Source organism: Clupea harengus, chromosome 22 (assembly GCF_900700415.2).
Source record: "Clupea harengus chromosome 22, Ch_v2.0.2, whole genome shotgun sequence".
Classification (NCBI taxonomy): Eukaryota; Metazoa; Chordata; class Actinopteri; order Clupeiformes; family Clupeidae; genus Clupea; species Clupea harengus.
Window position 1 is genome coordinate 17,641,445 of NC_045173.1, and position 20,040 is coordinate 17,661,484.

Consider the following 20,040-nt stretch of genomic DNA (forward strand, 5'->3'; position numbering starts at 1 on the left):
AACCTTTTTCGATTCGTAATACCTACTAGCAATGATACTAAAACCCCTGGGTGGTAGTAGTGTCTGTGGCGGACACATATCTTAAGGTGTGAGGGAGTGATGTTTACTCACTGCACAGCTGACGTTACCCTCCAAACCTCACCTTAAGGTTGAAGGTGTTTTGAATTCGGAATTGTAGAAGTTGGCAGCATTCTCTCTTGTGCAACATTAACTACATCAGCACCTACTATCAAAAGCATTTATTTACAAATTATCAAAAGTAAAACACACAATGTGCAATTTAACTAGATGTACCTGACTACTGAGAATGCCGCCAACTTCTACAATTCCAAATTCCAAAGACCTTCAACCTTGACTAGCTATTGATACGGTAATTTGAGTTATTATGTTAATTATAAATCAGAGTATGAGACTGTTTGAGGGAGTGATTGGGAACTGTTCTTTTATTCTGACCACTACGGACAAACATTAAACCTGTGAGATGAGCACATTAACAGACGTTACTAGTCGAAAAGGGTTATCGGTCAGAAGTGGGATTCAAACCCACGCCTCCAGGGGAGACTGCGACCTGAACGCAACTAAACAGGCTTTCACCTGTTCGGTTCTGCTGGGATCCTGAATACATCACCTGCAGTAAATAACCTATATGAAGACTTTCATGTGTTACGCATGTTGGGACATTCCTGCGTTTATAAATTACAAATGATCGTGGAATTGTGCGCAGCTGAATCTCCACCCTCAAAACGCCCCTACTTAATCGAATTAGCATATTATCAATGCACAAACGGAGCGCATCCTCAATGCACAATCTCTCTTTGACAATGGCAAGCAAGAAAGAAACATGTAAAAAGAAGAATTATAGTGAGGCTGAAATCGACGTTGTGCTGATGGAAGAGCAGATGCGGGCCAAAACATTGGTCGAAAGCCTGTCGGGTGGCGTAATGGCAAAAGCAAAGTATGTGGCATGGTAGAAGACACGTCTCCGAAGCACTAGCGGCTGCACCTGCGGCACGAGCAGCACCAGAAGCCGCATCTGCGGCAGCAGCACCTGCTGCACCAGCATCGGGACCTCGTCGGCCATCACCAGCTTCCTCTTCTCATTCACAAAGGGACTTGAATGAGTCTGTTAGTGAGGTTGTTGCCGAACTCTGTCCGCTATTGAGGGTTCTTTGAACAAACGTGCCTAAATAAAACATTCTGAAGAAAATGAACATGTGTGCATTTATTCCTTTACTGTTGGTATAGTTGGTGAATCAGCTCCCGTCTTCTCAGCGAAGTGATGTGCGTGTTCCAGCCAGCTGGGATGGCAGGGTGGTCATCTTGGTCGTTGCGCATTTCGTCTTCTCCTAGCTCTATGCCATGGCTTAGACAGATGTTGCGTAGCACACAACAGGCTAGGGTGATCTGGCAAACCTTTTCGGGGTCATATAGCAGTCTCCCTCCCGATGCATCCAAACATCGCCACCTTCCCTTCAGCATGCCTATGCTGCGCTCCACTACCGACCGCGCACCGGCATGTGCTGTATTGAAGTGGGCTTCCTAGGCTGTCTGAGTGTGCGCAATCGGGGTGAGAAGCCATTGGGAACCCTGTTTTACGCAGAAAATCCTCTTTCACATTTCGCTGTTCCTGGGCACTTTATGGACATGTAATACATTTCGGACATAGAGGGATAATATCCTCTAACACCAATGCAGCCATATCTCCTACTGAAAACTGTCACTATCAGGCTTTTTATAGGCTATAAATTGAGCAAAATGTTTTACACGTGTGGAATTAAAATGAATACCTATTAGACGTGAATTTCATTCATGTATGAATTATTCAAATTGTTTAATTGATTTTAATGAGCGAAACATTAATTTGGCCTTTTACCATTAGCCCTAATGGTGACGGTCGTGGTGATGATGATGATGATGAAACTGCGTGTCGGTGCTCGGAGAGTTCCGAATTCCTGCAGTACTCCAGTATTGCCACAAGGAAATGTACTTACACGAACTAGAACCAGACGTAGAGATACGTCATTTTCTACGTCTAAGACGGTTTTTATAAATCTGTACTTAGACGTGGATTTGATCGCACGAACACTCTAAGATCAAATCTGTGCATAAGTACGTTTTATAAATGAGGCCCAACGACAGACGCTACCACCCAGGGGTTTTAGTATCCTTAATAGCACAGGTATTACTAGTCGAAAAGGGTCATCTGTCAGAAGTGGGATTCGAACCCACGCCTCCAGGGGAGACTGCGACCTGAACGCAGCGCCTTAGACCGCTCGGCCATCCTGACTGTAAATGCTCATTCTTCTCGTATATCCCATGATGCCTTGCACGCATTGAAAGAGTGACTGCTATACATTTTATTATTTATGCTCGCACACCCGCTTGTCTATACAACACGGGCTACACACAGAGAGGACACTCGAAGCACCCGCTTTAAACACTCCTTTGTTTCTGACCTCACCCATGGGTGTCCTCTCTGTGTGTGTGTGTAACCCGTGTTGTTTAGACAAGCAGGTGTGCGAGCATAGATAATAAAATTTATAAAAGTCACTCTTTCAATGCACGCAAGGCATGATGGGATATGTGAGAAGAATGAGTATCTTCAGTCAGGATGGCCGAGCGGTCTAAGGCGCTGCGTTCAGGTCGCAGTCTCCCCTGGAGGCGTGGGTTCGAATCCCACTTCTGACAGATAAACTTTTTCGACTCGCAATACCTGTGCTAGCAATGATACTAAAACCCCTGGGTGGGAGGGTTTTTCCTGCATAGAGAACATTTGGGCGCGCGCCTAAGCCGTTTTCCCGAGCGCCTACAACAAATCCCGAGCGCCTAAGGCACCAAAAAAAGTCTGCGATAAAAAATAAATAAAAAAAAGCTGTCATTCATGGCGCAATTCAGCTTAATGGTGTTTTGAGCCCTCACCGTCGACTTCAAGGCAGCAGCTTGTCCCACCTCCCACCCCCTAAGCCAATCATTGAAAAGAGGCTGCTCCAAGCTTGCCAGTTTAGAGAATACTTGGTTTGAATTTGAGATTTGAGCAAGCAACTTAATGTAGCTAGCTTTTAGCTGTTTTAAACCAAGGCACTTCAAAAATGTTGTTTACAACCTGCTTACAAATCTGGTTAAAACCACTAGTGAAGGTGTTTTAGAATAATATTAATGCCATATACAATAACTGACTTTATGTTAACACCACTAATTAATGTTAGCTGTCTAATTATTTAGCGCAATGCTAGCATGCATCTACCGTAATTTGATTTTTAACCAAGGTAGCCTATTGTACTGCAAAATATTGATCGCGACCTGTTTACAAATCTGGTTAAAAAAATAAAGGTGACCTGTTATTTATAGATATGAATTATTTCGCTCAGGTGGTGGGATGCGCCTTCATCACGCGTGCAATGCATGTTCGAATATGGTCTCAATAGTATGTTTCAAGTATAGGCTACAGCCGAAACCTCGTTCTGTTTTGATCAATAGTAATCGAGTTGATAAGCGTGTCTTCTTGTCTGAACAATACGCAACTGTGAGGTGCGCGAATGGACAGAGCGGCCAACTGCCAATCACTCAACTTGCGTATGGATCCTGACTTCATCAGTCGGCGGTGATTTTGAGCATACCATTCCATTTTCACTATTCATGGCTTTCAATGTATTACAATATCTGCTATGTTGAGGACCTACACAGGTGTAGGCTATTATTTGATTTGTTTACCCGTTTGAACGAGTACCAGTAGACCGCGGGTCCTCGGGAGAGGCAGACAACCGCATTGGTTTATCAATGAAAGCTCAGCTCGTTCGGAGGAGAGCGGATATATTTGTGTTGCATCTCGAATTAATATTATCATTGATAAACCGGTGCGGTTGTAAACTGTCGTTCCGCTGCGAGGGCCAGCCCGACGTGCACGAATACACCTGTACAAATGCAAATGAAATGTCCACTCAAAATGCTGACAAAAGTTTGATTTCCAACGGAGCCTCCATCGGTGGGCCAATAGAAGTTAAACACACTATTAAACATATTTGTGGACCGTTTTAATAATAAAAACAAAAATAATGGTATGTAGGTTTGTATAATAAAAATGAATAGTAATAATAGATAAACTTGATTTTCATAATTTGTGTGTTCCATTTCTGACCACTGGTTAGTTCTAGATTCTATTGATATACATTTCAGTAGTTTGCATATATATGTAAAGAGGTAAACCTTAATAATCTTTGAACCATACATGATAGCACCATGGGGCTTGGACTATTGTCAATCTATTTGAATCTAAAGTGGAAGCAAAATGATTTCCTGAAGCATATCCTCATTATTCATGAAATGGTAAAATGTAAGCTACCAGGTGACATGGTAACACAGACTGCGCGCGCAGCGCACACATTTTTTTTTGGAGCACCGAAGACCCATTTTGACCCAGGAAAAACCCTGGGTGGTAGTGCAGGGGTGCAAACTCATCAGGGATGAAAAAGGTGACAACGATGCGAACCCCCTAGGAGGGTCCGAGGCATGCTCCCCGGGGAATATATTTTATATATAAGAACATTTTGCACATTTTAAAGTTCAATGCATCAATCTGGTGCACTTGACAACAAAATTATGAGGCTAGATCTATGAAGAACGTTGTGCTGTTGTAAACAATGTTGTGCTCTGGTAACAGTTTAATCATAAACATTCCTGTGTTGAATGTTGCACGGGCACAGGCCAACCCAACCACCCAGCCCAATACCCTCCCGACCACCCACTCCAGTCCACTTCACCAAAGCACATTACGTCACAGATCTCCATCAGGTATTAAGCAAAAAAAGGGCCAACTATTGGAACAGAAAATCAACAGAGGCTGCATCAGGCATGGCCTAGCTTCTCCGTGTTCTTGAAAAACTGTGACGGTGGGAACACATATTCTTTTCCCTTTATCAGAATCATCAGAATCAGAATCAGAATCAGGTTTTATTGGCCAAGTAAGTTTGCACAAACAAGGAATTTGACTTGGTAAAGTGACTCTCAGTGTGCTTACACAAAATATACAACACAATACAATACAATACAAACAGTGCAATGGACTAAGGAGTTTAAGAAAGTATGTACAAGGCGGAATGGCTATATACAGTAGCTGTGAAATGTTGCACAACAGTAGTGCAAAGAAGAAGTGGAGAGTGCGAGAAGTGCAGGGATAAATATATAAATATAAATATATATGCTACAGTGGGTTAGTTGTTCAGTAGTGAGACGGCGAGGGGGAAGAAACTGTTTTTGTGTCTGGAGGTTTTGGCGAACAGTGATCTGTAGCGTCTAGCTTGTCAGGACAAGGCCTATTTGCACCTGACTCCTGCCTCTAGTTGAGCCACAGTAATGGCATCCTCCTCCTAAAATTCTAAAGTAGGAGAGTGGTAAGTTTGTTCAGTTGCAGTGAAGCGCCCGGCAGTAGAAAGCGGGTCAGTGCTTCAGATTACATACCCATAAGGACGTGTGGTCAGGGGAGGCAGAGCCTCATGAAAAGTAAAAGTCATCATGAAAAGTAAAAAATAAATAATGATAAAATAAAATAAATATTAATATGTATCTACTGATCTGTGCTTTAAATAAAAATGTTGTATGATTCCGATCATTTTTATAATCAAAATCGCTGAATTTGACCATGTCCTGTTCAAACAGAGAGGCGACTCGCAAGGTGAGGCAGCAACGAGCTGCGCCGCATCTCAGATTGTGCAATCCCTCACACACTGGGTTGAGCGCATGCCTTAAGCTTTCTCATTGTTTGTCATCACTGAAATATTTGTAGACACTTTTATTATATGTCGTTTGTATCCATAGAGTAGGTAATGTAATGTATTTCATGTATGTGAAGAAGCTATTTAGTCTTACTGATCTGTCATAAAACCACAGTGAAAAAACACATAGGGGAGGCAAACCTAACCTCTGCCTCAATGAAGGGGGCGTGCGAGAGCCTGGAAAATGGACTTCCAATCCAGTGAAGTGATAAATACATAATAGGAGACCAATGCCAGAGCTAAAAGGTTAAACTCCGGACCAAACTCGGCTGACGGCCATGTCTTTTATGTGAATGTACATTTTTCGACGTTTTCACGCTTAGATTTTTCAAAAGTTACAGAGAAAAAGACAATGTACTATCCGATAACACCGTTATTGTAACCAGCAAAAATGGTTGATGTGATTTGCGAGGCGTCTGTCAGCCAACTGTCTGACTTTAGCACGTTAGCCTACGTTAGATTGCATAACGTTATTGCAGCGTACAAACGTCACACGTTACCGTAAATGCCATCTTAAAAAGGCCGCTCGAAACCAACGCTTTCACCCGAAAGACATGTCTTGTAATACACCTTTCTATTACGGCATAACATGGGTTGGCCAAACGAACAAGCTTGAAAAAAAATATTCATGACAGCTTGCGTTCGCAGATTACTTGGAGGACCCCCCCCCCCCCCTAAAAATATTTTTATTGCAGATCTACACGAATCACACAAATTACCTATTTTGGATCAAAAACGGCGAATTTCGCCGAAAGGTGACGAGTTTGCACCCCTGTAGTGTCTGTCGCGGACACATATCTTAAGGTGTCAAGGAGTGAGGTTTACTCACTGCACAGCTGACGTTACCCTCCAAACCTCACCTCAAGGTTGAAGGTGTTTTGAATTCGGAATTGTAGAAGTTGGCATCATTCTCTCTTGTGCAACATTAAATACATCAGCACCTACTATCAAAAGCATTTATTTACAAATTATCAAAAGTAAAACACACAATGTGCAATTTAACTAGATGTACCTGACTACTGAGAATGCAGCCAATTTCTACAATTCCAAATTCCAAAGACCTTCAACCTTGACTAGCTATTGATACGGTAATTTGAGTGTTAATTATAAATCAGAGTATGAGAGTGTTTGAGGGGGTGATTGGGAACTGTTCTTTTATTCTGACCACTACGGACAAATATTAAACCTGTGAGATGAGCACATTAAGAGACGTTACTAGTTGAAAAGGGTTATCGGTCAGAAGTGGGATTCAAAACCCACGCCTCCAGGGGAGACTGCGACCTGAACGCAGCTAAACAGGCTTTCACCTGTTCGGTTCTGCTGGGATCCTGAATACATCAACTGCAGTAAATAACCTATATGAAGACTTTCATGTGTTACCTTTGTTTGGACATGCGGGAGATTGGCTACATCGATTTCAGTAAAAAGTAACGTTGGACTGTCATGACATCTAAGGGTGCAAAAGCCTTCATTATTTTAGAGACTCAAAATCAAATAGGCATAGACCCAGGATGGGAGTGAGGTTTGGAGGGTAACGTCAGCTGTGCAGTGAGTAAACCTCACTCCCTGACACCTTAAGATATGTGTTAACGACAGACGCTACCACCCAGGGGTTTTAGTATCCTTAATAGCACAGGTATTACTAGTCGAAAAGGGTTATCTGTCCGAAGTGGGATTCGAACCCACGCCTCCAGGGGAGACTGCGACCTGAACGCAGCGCCTTAGACCGCTCGGCCATCCTGACTGTAGATACTCATTCTTCTCGTATATCCCATGATGCCTTGCACACATTGAAAGAGTGACAGCTATACGTTTTATTATCTATGCTCGCACACCCTCGTCTTCACAACACAGGTTACATACACACACAGAGAGGACACTCGAAGCTTCCGCTTTACACACTCCTTTGTTTCTGACCTCACCCATGTGTTCATGACCATGCATATACACGCAAGTGGAACATAGGAGGGCAGAACAAAGAAACACAGGCGGCCCATAGGCGGGAAGTTGAACAGCTGGTCCTGTGGTGCGGTCGCAACAACCTAGAGCTGAACACGCTTAAAACCGTGGAGATGACAGTGGACTTCAGGAGGAGCCCCCCAGCACTGCCCCCCCTCATCATACACAACAGTACTGTGTTGGCTGTGGAATCCTTCAGGTTTCTGGGATCCACAATCTCCCGGAATCTGAAGTGGGAACCCAACATCAACACCATCATCAAGAAGGCCCAGCAGAGGATGTACTTCCTGCGCCAGCTTAGGAAGTACAACCTGCCTCAGGATCTGCTGATCATGTTCTACACCGCAGTCATAGAGTCTGTTCTGTGCACTTCAATCACTGTCTGGTTTGGATCGGCCACCAAACTGGACAAGAACAGACTCCAACGGACAGTCAGGTCTGCAGAAAAGATCATCGGTGCCAACCTGCCCACCATCCAAGACCTGTACACCTCCAGAGTCAGGAAACGGGCAGGAAAAATCACTGCAGACCCCTCACACCCCGGACACAAATTATTCAAACTCCTCCCCTCTGGTAGACGCTACAGATCACTGTTCGCCAAAACCTCCAGACACAAAAACAGTTTCTTCCCCCTCGCCGTCACACTACTGAACAACTAACCCACTGTAGCATATATATTTATATTTATATATTTATCCCTGCACTTCTCGCACTCTCCACTTCTTCTTTGCACTACTGTTGTGCAACATTTCACAGCTACTGTATATAGCCATTCCGCCTTGTACATACTTTCTTAAACTCCTTAGTCCATTGCACTGTTGCACTGTTTGTTTGTTTGTATTGTATTGTATTGTGTTGTATATTTTGTGTAAGCACACTGAGAGTCACTTAACCAAGTCAAATTCCTTGTTTGTGCAAACTTACTTGGCCAATAAAACCTGATTCTGATTCTGAGAGTGATTGAGGGAGTGATTGGGAACTGTTCTTTTATTCTGACCACTACAGACCAATATTAAACCTGTGAGATGAGCACATTAACAGACGTTACTAGTCGAAAAGGGTTATCTGTCAGAAGTGGGATTCAAACCCACGCCTCCAGGGGAGACTGCGACCTGAACTCAGCTAAACAGGCTTTCACCTGTTCGGTTCTGCTGGGATCCTGGGTACATCAACTGCAGTGAATAACATATATGTCTTCAGGTCAGTGTCATCATGTGTTACGCATGTTTGGACATGCGGGAGATTGGCTACATCGATTTCAGTAAAAAGTAACGTTGGACTGTCATGACATCTAAGGGTGCAAAAGCCTTAATTTTTTTACAGACTCAAAATCAAATAGGCATAGACCCAGGATGGGAGTGAGGTTTAGAGGGTAACATCAGCTGTGCAGTGAGTAAACCTCACTTCTTGACACCTTAAGATATGTGTTAACGACAGACGCTACCACCCAGGGGTTTCAGTATCCTTAATAGCATAGGTATTACTAGTCGAAAAGGGTTATCTGTCAGAAGTGGGATTCGAACCCACGCCTCCAGGGGAGACTGCGACCTGAACGCAGCGCCTTAGACCGCTCGGCCATCCTGACTGTAGATACTCATTCTTCTCGTATATCCCATGATGCCTTGCACGCATTGAAAGAGTGACAGCTATAAGTTTTATTATCTATGCTCGCACACCCTCATCTTCACAACACGGGTTACATACACACACAGAGAGGACACCCGAAACTCCCGCTTAGGACACTCCTTTGTTTCTGACCTCACCCATGTGTTCATGACCATGCATATACAAGCAAGTGGAACATAGGAGGGCAGAACAAAGAAACGCATTCTACCTGGCGCGCATTCGACACAGGCACACTTGAGTCGCACGCTTGCACACTCAAATACACACACACATTCTCTCTCACACACACACACACTTTAGTTCAGTAGTCAGGTACATTTACATTTACCGTAAATCCCAAATAGTGGCTGGGGCTTTTGTTTACTTAGGCTGCACAGTGCACCGGCCTGTATTTGGGGCAGGCTTGTATTAAGGGCAGGCCTTTATTTCTTACATATTATACGGCTCTTCAGAATGTTCCAAAAACTTCAGTTGATTTGAATGGGGCACCCCAACGTTAGCAGGTCTGTAATTTCTTGATATTCACCACTACGAAAAGTTAATGACCGCTGTCATTGGCAACGGGTTTTGTGCTTCTAATTCACATCTTTATATCATTCCGCAAGAAGTCCGGTCATTTAACGTCGCGGAAAGTCATTGTAACTTGAAGTCAGCAAGTAATGGGTTGCTACGCAACACCTGGAACGTTAAAGTTCTATTAGCCTGAAGAAAAAAAATTCCTAGAGGAAATCACAAAACGGCAACAAAATCATTAAAAAGAGGTATTTTGGAGGAATGTCTTCTATCGTTTAGGCAAGTAACTGTATAATAACAAATTCACCTTGTAGGCTGAAACATTTCTTTTTTATTGCAAACAGCCATGAAATTAGCCAACAACATTAAACATGAGGAGAACATGTATTTATGAAATGCATTCAATTAAATTGTGATGTCTGCTTTGTGATGATGGACTGCCGTGGTAGGCTACAGTAAAATAGGCTACCGGTACCGTTTTTTTTTTAACCCCCGGCTTGTATTCGGGGCCCGGCCTTTATTTGTCCGTATCGACCACGCCCCCGGCTACTATCTGAAGCCCGGCCTCAAATTGAATCCCGGTCTTTATTTGAGGATTTACGGTACATTTAGTCCTTTAGCAGACGCTTTTGTCCAAAGCGACGTACAAGGGAGAGAACAGTCAAGCTACGAGCAATAGAGACCTAGTGTAACAATAAATTCTATTTTACATAAGAAATAGAAAGACAAAAATACAGTAGAAAAGAAAAAAAGAAGTGCAGGAATGTAACTGCAGGTTAAGCACTAGTTGAAGTGCAGGTACATCAAGTTAAATTACACATTGTGTGTTTTACTTTTGTAAATAAACTCTTTTGATAGTATGTGCTGGTCTATTTAATGTTGCACGAGAGAGAATGCTGCCAACCTCTACAATTCCGAATTCCAAAGACCTTCAACCTTGACTAGCTATTCATACGGTCATTTTAGTTATAATGTTAATTATAAATCAGAGTATGAGACTGATTTAGGGGGTGATTGGGAACTGTTGTTTTATTTTTACCACTACGGACCAATATTTAACCTATGAGATGAGCACATTAACAGACGTCACTAGTCGAAAAGGGTTATCTGTCAGAAGTGGGATTCGAACCCACGCCTCCAGGGGAGACTGCGACCTGAACGCAGCGCCTTAGACCGCTCGGCCATCCTGACTGATACTCATTCTTCTCGTATCTCCCATGATACCTTGCGCGCATAGTAAGACTAACTTCCGATATAAGAACCTTATCGTGCATTCAGGCAGATGGGAATTTAGAAAGTTCCCTTTTCTAACGTGTCACTTCAAAGTTGAGAGCGTTCACATAATGACAACAAACAAACAACGCTAATGATAGTTAAGTAGGCTAACCAGCCAGAAGGTCAACATTACGTTAGTTACACATAAGTAATCTGCTAGGTATGTCTTTTAACGTCACAACCTGCGCAGAGCAAGTCCATTTTTTTTTAATCTTTCACTACAAACGTTGCCATGTCGAAAGAAGTCAGACCTAAGTTAGTTCTTGGAGTTCTTATAACTCCACTTTCCCAGGGGGATGTTCCGCGTTTAGCAGGCGTTCAGGTGTAGTCTCCCATTCGGTGGTCGGAGCTTTCCCAACTCCAAGTTGCTCGTGAACATACCATTAAGCTAGCAAATACAGTGGAATAGACTTCTGCCAAGTCTTCGTAGCTAACTATTTAATAAGTCACATACAAATAAATAACAATGCACAACGTTTTAAAACGAATGCGTTGCAACACAACCTCGAACATTTAAAGATTGGAAGACATACGGCAGAGCACCAAGTAACGTAGCTTAGTACCTGATCATAGCGACGTCTAGTAAATGGACAATTCACCAACTTATTCAATGCTTACTGTCAATAACTTACCTCCAAAGAAGTAAAGTCGAATGTACACTGTTAAGGAGTATTTTATCTCTGTTTTGCACTTCGGACAAAGAGAGCCAAGTCAGAGCATGAGGTGCGTGCCACATCATCCTCGTACTAACCCTAGCATCCATGACCGCTGCATGCATGGCCGCTGCATGCACACATGATGGGTACATCAACTGCACTACATAGCCTACAGATGGTTCCCAGAATAATTATAAGTAAAAAAGCCAAGTAAAGGATACAATGTCAATCTAATTAACGTCGAATACCACAATTACCTGAGACAAACCTAATATGGTGCTGCAGTAGCATAAGATCGTCCTTTCACATCACCACACAGTACGTGGTCTAGGTTATTGGGGAAAGGAGTGAAAGTATCAAATACGGGTTTCCATCCAAAACCGTTTATGTCCATTGAAAATAGAGCTGACCTCTTCTGCTCCCTCAATCCGCACTGCAGCAAGTGCCAGAATGTCTACTGAAACGCGTAACATTTCAGCAAATATGTAAGATGAAAATTTTTCATTGAAATACCTAGCTCCGAAGTTGCAAATGTGTTCCATTAAATTAATTTAGAGTATAACAATGAATATGTAGACTACCGATTGGCTACATTGATCGCAATACAACGTAACGTTAAACTGTCCTAAAATTCTAAGGGTGCAAAACGCTTTATTTTTTTATAGACTCAAAATCGTAAGTCCCAGGACGGGAGTGAGGTTATGGGGGGTAACGTTAGCCAGCCAGTGCTGTGCACTCCCAGACACCTCAAGATATGGGTTAGGGACAGACGCTACAACCCTGGGGTTTTAGTAATCTTGCTAGCACAGGTATTACTAGTCGAAAAGAATTGTCTGTCAGAAGTGGGATTCGAACCCACGCCTCCAGGGGAGACTGCGACCTGAACGCAGCGCCTTAGACCGCTCGGCCATCCTGACTGTAGATACTCATTCTTCTCGTATATCCCATGATACCTTGCGCGCATTGGAAGAGTAACTTCCGTTATATGATTCTCATCGTGCATTCAGCCGGCTGGGAATTTAGAAAGTTCCCATTTGTAACGTCCCACTTCAAAGTTGAGAGTGCTCACATACTGACAACAAACATACAACAGTATTGACAGTTAAGTAGACTAGCTAGCCTAACATTACGTTAGTTACACAAAAGTAAACTGCTAAGTATATCGTTTAACATCACAATCACCTGCGTTAATGAGTAGCCTGCAACGTAAATACACCATGAAGTGACTTATTTGTGCGCAGAGCAAGTACACGTTTTATCGTTCACTACAGACGTTGCCATGTCGAGTGACGTCAAACCTAGGCTACTTCTCGGAGCTCTTAAAAACCCACTTTCCCTGGGGGATGTCCCACGTTGAGCAGGCGTTCAAGTGTAGTCTCCCACTCTGAGGTCGGAACTTTCCCACTTCCCAGTTTTTCGTGAACGCACCATTACAATAGCAAATACAATGGAAGAGACTCCTGTCAGCTCTTCGTAACTAACAATGTAATAAGTCACACACACGAATAAATTACAATGCACAACGCTTTAAAACTCGAACTCAACACAACCTCAAACATTTACAGATTGGAAGAGATACGACAGAGCACCAAGTAACGCAGCTTAGTGCCTCATTATAGCGACGGTTAGGCTAGTAAATGGTCAATTAACCAACTTATTCAATACTTACTGTCAGTAACTTACCTCCAAAGTAATAAAGGCGGATGTAGACCGTTAAGGAACATTTGCTCTCTGTTTTGCACTTCGGAGAAAGAGAGCCAAGTCAGGGTCTGAGGTGCGTGCCACATCATCCTCGTATTAACCCTAGCATCCATGACCCCTGCATGCGCACACACAACTGCCAGTACAAACGGCGCATGTATTTGTAGCGTGGAAGGATATTAGGGCTTTATAGGTGATGCTTCCAACTATATGTCACAATACCTCGTGTTCACTTAATGTATCTAGATAGAGTTGAACTCTGTTAAAATAAGTAACTCTCTCACAAGACAAGCAACCCTTCAAATCTGCTTTTATCCTTTAAAATGGACATATCAGTTTTAAAGGTGCAAAATATAGCCTAGTTTTTCTGGTTCTAAATACAAATGCCCCCAGGCCTGGTAACTGTTATTTTTTAACTGTTACCACAGGCCTGGTAAATCAAATCAAACTTTATTTTTACTGCGCATTTCATACCAGGAGGTAACACAATGCGCCTCACAGAAGGAAAATGGGGGGGGGTTACAAACACTTGTAAAGAGACAAAATGGTTATCTGTCAGAAGTGGGATTTGAACCCACGCCTCCAGGGGAGACTGCGACCTGAGCCCCCGAAGGAACGGCTGGCCAAATGTTGGAGAATCTTGGAGGCTTCAGCCAATAACATTTGTGAAGCCTCCAAACATTTCTCCAACATTCAGTGGCCAATCACCGTGGCAAATTCTCTCCGGCACTCCAACATTTTACCAATCACAGAGCAGAAATTTTGGAGGGTGAGGTGAAATAGCTGGACCTGAGGGGGCATAAAATAAGACGCTAAAGCTACAAGTAATCGTTGGAATCTACCCGGGCAAATTGTCGACATGGTGAGTATATACACATTTAATACACTGCTGTATGAGATAACTTTAAGTACTGAAGTAATTTCACCTTTTGTGTTTAACTAGCTTTCTACGTTACAAACGCTCTCTGTTATCTGACTGGAATTTCACTCCTTCACATCAGCATTTGGTTTGCTAATGTTATCTCTTAGAGCTGTACGATATAACTTTAAAGTAACACTATGGAGTTTCTGGAGCCGCCAGGTAGGGGGCTACTTTCTGCTGGACTATTCAGTAACTTATTTGCTGTCTTGCTTTGTCTTGTGTTGCACTTGCTTGATGTTTGACTGTGTTAGGGAAGTTGTTGGCAAGATAGCCAACATAGCTATCACAATAACATTACAAAGAAGCCGACGCAAGAGCACTTATTACTAGCATCAATGTCCAAGCGTGTTTTAACAAGCTTGCTTACATCGCTAACGAGATGTCTTGCTAGCGGCTAAACTTAGCAAAACCTGTTGAAATTTGCTTACTTTGTTTATGACAAACTAGCGAGTTAACAACTTTCCTAACACAGTCAAACATCAAGTAAGTGCAACACAAGACAAAGCAAGACAGCAAATAAGTTACTGAATAGTCCAGCAGAAAGTAGCCCCCTACCTGGCGGCTCCAGAAACTCCATAGTGTTACTTTAAGTATTGAAGTAATGTCACCTGTTGTTTTATGTTGTCGTATCGATATATTTAGCTATATAGCTGCATTACAAACACTCCCTTTTCTGACTGGAATATCGCTTGTTCTTGTCAAAGAACGTTTGCTATATTAAGGGGGCTTTTACGTAGGCTATGAATGATTGAGAACAAACATTTTTGACTGTGAATCAGAATATTTTCTACACAATCGTTTAAATTCAGATATATTAACGAATATATTGGGAGGTTGTCATATAAATACAATCTCCTTTACACATGTTTAGATAGCTACTTTCACAGCTGATTTTATGTAACATGTCTAACTGTATAATAACTTAAACTACACACTTAAAGAATACATATTTGTAATGGAAATCAGGTTAATTCATGAGCTGTGTTTCAAACACTGACACAATATAGCCTATGTGGCTTATGCCACCACTGTGTTTTTCATAGGGTTATTACTATTACAAGGAAGATGGTCTGCTCTTCATGTTCCAGCATTCCAATTTGTTTGTATTTACATTTTGTTGCCTCTGTACCTGTACTCTGTGCAATGACAATACATTGAATCCAATCCAATCCAATTATGTTATTTTCATGCATTAAAAACAATGTGCATGCATGTATCACCAAAGGCAACATCTTTAAAGTCACACAAGGCGATGGTAGACTCAGAGTGGATTGTAACACACATACCCACTTTACATGCGTGTATTTGGAGATGTTGCTGCTTGCCTCTTTAGATAAGATTAAGGAAACAAATGTAATGTGTGTCTGTGTGTATCTATGTGCGTGTGTGTGTGTGTGTGTGTAAGTGTCTAACCCCCATATCAGGGAGGAGTCTTTGCTGGTGATGGTCATAAGTAAAGCATCAGCCCAGCAGAGGGCAGGGAGAGCCGGAAGAACACAGCCAGGGAAGTGCTTCAGACTCTACACAGAGAAGGCCTACAAGACAGAGATTCAGGTATAACACGCGCGCACACTCACACACACGCCCCTCAACTCTCTACACAGAGAAGGCCTACAAGACAGAGATGCAGGTATAACACGCGCGCAAGCACAGACACACGCAGGCACGCACACACAGACGCAGGCAGGCAGGCATGCACGCATGCACGCAAGCACAGACACACACACACACCTCAACTCTCTACATTCGAGAAGGCCTACAAGACAGAGATGCAGATAGAACAAACCCACACTCACATGCACACACTGCTCAACACTCTCCAACTGCCAGGCGTTCTAAGGGTGCAAAACGCTTTTTTTCAAAATCACATAGGCATAGACCCAGGACGGGAGTAAGGTTTGGGGTGTAACGTTAGCCAGGCAGTGCTGTGCAGTGAGTAAACCTCACTCCCCGACACCTTAAGATATGTCTAACCAACAGACGCTACAACCCTGGGGTTTTAGTACTTGCTAGCACAGGTATTACTAGTCGAAAATGATTGTCTGTCAGAAGTGGGATTCGAACCCACGCCTCCAGGGGAGACTGCGACCTGAACGCAGCGCCTTAGACCGCTCGGCCATCCTGACTGTAGATACTCATTCTTCTCGTATCTCCCATGATACCTTGCGCGCATTGGAAGCGTAACTTCCGGTATAAGAGTCTCATCGTGCATTCAGCCATAGACATAGTATACATGCATTCAGCCAGCTGGGAATTTAGAAAGTTCCCACTTGTAACGTCCCACTTCAAAGTTGAGAGCGTTCACATACTGACAACGGTATTGACAGTTAAGTAGGCTAGCTAGCCTAACATTACGTTAGTTACACAAAAGTAAACTGTTAAGTATATCGTTTAACATCACAATCACCTGCGTTAATGAGTAGCCTGCAACCTAAATACACCATGAAGTGACTTATTTGTGCGCCGAGCAAGTACATTTGTTTTGCCCTAATAGGTGTTCAGGTGTGGTCCCTCACTCGGTGGTCGGAACTTTCCCACTTCCCAGTTTTTCGTGAACGCACCATTAAGATAGCAAATACAATGGAAGAGACTTCTGTCAGGTCTTCGTAACTAACAATGTAATAAGTCACATACGAATAAATACCAATGCAAAACGCTTTAAAACTCGAACTCGAGACAACCTCGAACATTTACAGATTGGAAGAGATACGACAGAGCACAAAGTAACGTAGCTTAGTGCCTCATTATAGCGACGGTTAGGCTAGTAAATGGTCAATTTACCAACTTATTCAATACTTACTGTCAGTAACTTACCTCCAAAGTAATAAAGTCGGATGTACACTGTTAAGGAGTATTTGCTCTCTGTTTTGCACCTCGAAGAAAGAGAGCCAAGTCAAGAGTCTGAGGTGAGTGCCACATCATCCTCGTATTAACCCTAGCATCCATGACCGCTGCATGCACACACATAACTGCCAGTACAAACGGCGCATGCATTTGTAGCGTGAAAGGATATTAGGGCTTTATAGGTGATGCTTCCAACTACATGTCACAATACCTCGGGTTTCACTTAAGGTATCTAGATAGAGTTGAACTCTGTTAAAGTAAGTAACTCTCTCACAAGACAAGCAACCCTTCAAATCTGCTTTTATCCTTTAAAATGGACATATCAGTTTTAAAGATGCAAAATATAGCCTCGTTTTTCTGGTCCTAAATACAAATGCAAAGGTAACTGTTATCTTATTCTGACCACTATTTAACCTGTGAGATGAGCACATTAGCAGACGTTACTACTTCTGTCAGAAGTGGGATTCGAACCCACGCCTCCAGGGGAGACGGCGCTCGACCCAGCTGCTGAAGGAACGGCCAGAGTCAGACAAATGTTTAGTCTTCTGTCAATACCGTTCGCGAATTTCTAAACATTTAGGCCAATTGCCGTGACGAATTCGAAACAATTGACCAATCACGGCAGAAATGCTGCAGCGGGACTTGAGGAGGGTAAATCAAAAAGTGAAGCAATTCGGATGCAGCTACAAGGAATCTACCGAGGCAAATTGTCGACATGGTGAGTATTTACACATTCAATACACTGCTGTATGAGATAACTTTAAGTACTGAAGTAATTTCACCTTTTGTGTTTAGCTAGTTTTCTGATAGGATTTTCTGATTGGATTTTAGCTAGTTCTCATCAGCTTTACCTTTGCTAATGTTATCTGTTAGTGCTGTATAATACAACTTTAAGTATTTAATTAATTTAACCCGTTGATTTATGTCGTCGTATCGATGTATTTAGCTATCTAGCTTTGTTACAAACACTCCCTTATCTGACTGGAGTTTCGCTATATTAAGGGGGCTTTTACGTGGGCTATGAATTAGGGCTGGGCGGTATGACGGTATATACCGTGCAACGGTAGAAATGTGTCTACCGGGAGAGATTTGGCTATACCGTTTTAACCGCGGTATACTCTTATTTTGAAATCCAATCGATTTATTTTTAGATAATGACCTCCAAACTATACATCATCCCGCTTATTATACAGTTACTCGCCAAAACGATAGAAGACAAACCTCCAAAATACCTCTTTAACGGTTTTGTTGCCGTTTTGTGATTTCCGTTTTGAAAAAATTGTTCTTCAGGCAAATAGAACTTTCAAGTTTCAGGTGTTGCGTAGCAACCCATTACTTGCTGTCTTCAAGTAACGTTAAATGACCGGACTACTTGCGGAATGATATGATATGAAAGACGTGAATTAAAGCACAAAACCCGTTGCCAATGATGGTCATTACTTTTTCGCTGCAGTGAATATAAAGAAAGTACAGACCTGCAAACGTTGGGGTGGCCCATTCAAATCAACTGAACTTTTTTGAACATTCTGAAGAGCCGTATAATACGATACCTAATACAATTTTTAACTGTCGTGCCTACTTGTTGAGTAATCCTCGACTGTTGGGAAAGATTCTACTGAAAGATCTACTGAAAAATATGTACTGAAAAGTGTCTAGTGTAGCCATTTATTTGCAGATTCTGTTCCATTTTTCTCAATGATGGTCAAATATTAGTAGTTAAAGATGCACTATTTCGATAATTTGGATTTATGTTCAGTATTTCATAGTGAAGGAGCTTTGGGAGCACAAGAACAGTGAGCGTCTAGCAGCGATTATCATAGACATATACATGTATGTATACTGTGTATGTCTATGGCGATTATAACCGTCGAGATTCTAAGTAACATGGAGACAACTTTTTGGTACTCCACCTAGATCATAAACCCTTGAATATAAAAACGACTCAGTGAAATCGGTTGAGAAATGTAAACGGTAAAGTGCTTTTTATGCAGAAAAAAAAAACCTTCTGAAAGTACATTAAAGAACCACTGAAGGCCACATAAGCACTGGACTAAATGCCACTACATGCACTTTGTTTTAATCTTACTATTTAAAGATTCAATGGAAACGTTCAGTACAAAGTAGGCATATACTGGCCACTATTGCTTAGGCCAATAGCCTATTGAGGCAGTATTGTTTCTGCACCTTAGTGTTCTTAAGGGTCAATTAATAAATTATCATACTGTATAGCCTATGTCTGTGGACACATTTCGCCACCGCTGAAGTGTCCTCTTTTTCACAAACTCAAATCTGGTCAACCTACGTATAATAAACCGTGATATATACCATAACCGTGATGTAAAATTACAAATACTGTGATAGAAGATTTTGGGCATATCGCCCACCCCTACTATGAATGAATGAGAACGAAATGTTTTGACTGCGAAAGAATCAGAGTATTTTCTACACAATCGTTTAAATTCAGATGTACGAATATATTGGGAGGTTGTCATATGAATACAATCTCTTTTACACATGTTTAGGTAGCTACTCTCACAGCTGATGTTATGCAAAATAGGTGCAAAATATAGCCTAGTTTTTCTAGTAATATATACAAATGCCCCCAGGCCTGTCCTGTAATTCTGAAAGAACAGTGAAAATATATTTGAAATCCTGATTGTTTCAGATTTCGAACATTGTTTTAAATTCTAGGTGCTGTGCAAATTGAATGCAATACAATGAACAGGACTATGCAGCAACTCTTGGTTTTTGTTATGCCTTTTGCTATAAATAAAAA

The 20,040-nt window shown here is 42.2% G+C and overlaps 7 non-coding genes across 7 annotated transcripts; 1 reads left to right on the forward strand and 6 right to left on the reverse strand.

Moving 5' to 3' along the window:
* Nucleotides 1-2,204: 2,204 nt before the first annotated feature.
* trnal-cag lies at nt 2,205-2,287 on the reverse strand. Its single transcript has one exon. It is a non-coding gene; the product is annotated as a tRNA-Leu (tRNA).
* A 318-nt stretch (nt 2,288-2,605) lies between these two features.
* trnal-cag lies at nt 2,606-2,688 on the forward strand. The gene has a single exon. It is a non-coding gene; the product is annotated as a tRNA-Leu (tRNA).
* A 4,741-nt stretch (nt 2,689-7,429) lies between these two features.
* trnal-cag lies at nt 7,430-7,512 on the reverse strand. Its single transcript has one exon. It is a non-coding gene; the product is annotated as a tRNA-Leu (tRNA).
* A 1,717-nt stretch (nt 7,513-9,229) lies between these two features.
* On the reverse strand, nt 9,230-9,312 carry trnal-cag. Its single transcript has one exon. It is a non-coding gene; the product is annotated as a tRNA-Leu (tRNA).
* Nucleotides 9,313-10,974: 1,662 nt separating this feature from the next.
* Nucleotides 10,975-11,057, reverse strand: trnal-cag. Its single transcript has one exon. It is a non-coding gene; the product is annotated as a tRNA-Leu (tRNA).
* Nucleotides 11,058-12,631: 1,574 nt separating this feature from the next.
* On the reverse strand, nt 12,632-12,714 carry trnal-cag. The gene has a single exon. It is a non-coding gene; the product is annotated as a tRNA-Leu (tRNA).
* Nucleotides 12,715-16,463: 3,749 nt separating this feature from the next.
* Nucleotides 16,464-16,546, reverse strand: trnal-cag. Its single transcript has one exon. It is a non-coding gene; the product is annotated as a tRNA-Leu (tRNA).
* Between the last annotated feature and the right edge of the window lie 3,494 nt (nt 16,547-20,040).